This window comes from Phytophthora infestans, genomic scaffold (assembly GCF_000142945.1).
Source record: "Phytophthora infestans T30-4 supercont1.31 genomic scaffold, whole genome shotgun sequence".
Taxonomy (NCBI): Eukaryota; Oomycota; class Peronosporomycetes; order Peronosporales; family Peronosporaceae; genus Phytophthora; species Phytophthora infestans.
Genome location: NW_003303728.1, coordinates 1,641,895 through 1,643,159, shown reverse-complemented (window position 1 = coordinate 1,643,159; position 1,265 = coordinate 1,641,895).

Genomic DNA, 1,265 nt, shown 5'->3' with positions numbered 1-1,265 from the left:
CTCGCTGCGGCGTGTCACGTTCCCCGCCATCTCCCTCGGTGTTCTCTCCCTTGAAGTCTCTGCGGCGTGCCGTCGTCAGCAGCTCTCTCAGCGCGCGCTTCCTCTTCCTCCTCGAGGATCTCCACGGGCTCCGTTTTCAACGGAGGAGCCCATCCCGCTACCCCTTCACCGGCTCCAAGTCCCTCGCTGGACCATCCTTGAGCACTCATCCTTTTCCCACTTCTCTCTCCTTCTTCCTTGGCACTCCGTTGCCAAGGCTTCTTCTTACGCTTGTACTCCTACGAAATTCGGCTGGAAGATACCCTGCTTCTCCACCAAATTGTCGCGGTCTTCCTCTAATCGGGGTCGTGAGTATCTTGGGCCGACGTAGGAGGTAGTAGTATTAGCGACACTACTGGGATAGTAATGTAAATGTTGATATATTCTTGTGTTGCTTGTTAGAAGGAAATCCACGACTGACTTCCTCAATTCACCTCGCTAAGAGTTTTTAGAGCTTCTTACCTTTTAGCAGATCCCTTGTGCGTGGCGGTCCAGCTCCAATTCCCGCCACGACCAGCTGCTTCACGACTTCACACTTGGAACGTCACTGTCTTGGCCGCAGGTCCCGCTTGCTTGGACGTGGTCCGGAGCGTCTGGAGTGAGTAGACCTTCTGCAGGCAGTCGCAGGTCCCGCTTGCTTGGACGTGGTCCGGAGAGTCTGGAGTGAGTAGACCTTCTGCAGGCAGTCAGCCAGCATCGTTAATCCACCGTCTAACTGTACACCGTGACACTTTACATTTTAATTCAGCCGCCATGTTGACGGACAACCGATTAGTTTCTCTACGAATTTTTTTGTTGGACACACTGGCAGTGTCTCTGGACTGCAACGACTGGATACCACAATTCGAGAAGTTCTTGACGGTCAGTCTGCCAGACTGTCTGGTCGTCGGAATGATGGAATCCATTTTCTATCATGGAAACTGGACCTGCTTAATTCAACACCACCGACTCGTCAGCATGAAGTTTTGCCAAGTTGCTTGGCATCAGTAGCGGGATATTAGTAATAACCCTTGCACATGCTGAATAAGCTGGCTGCTAGGAGCATCAACTTAAGGCTCTAATGTACTGCATTTACAGTGGTCGACAGCATCGATGGCATTAAAATGCACCAATCGAAAGCCCTAGCTCTACAGATTCTATTTGTATAGGTTTCAGTGCGATCTGTCGAGTACCAGCTGTTTCAAAACACAGCTGCGACGTTCTTTATTTTATTCAAGTCTAAATCA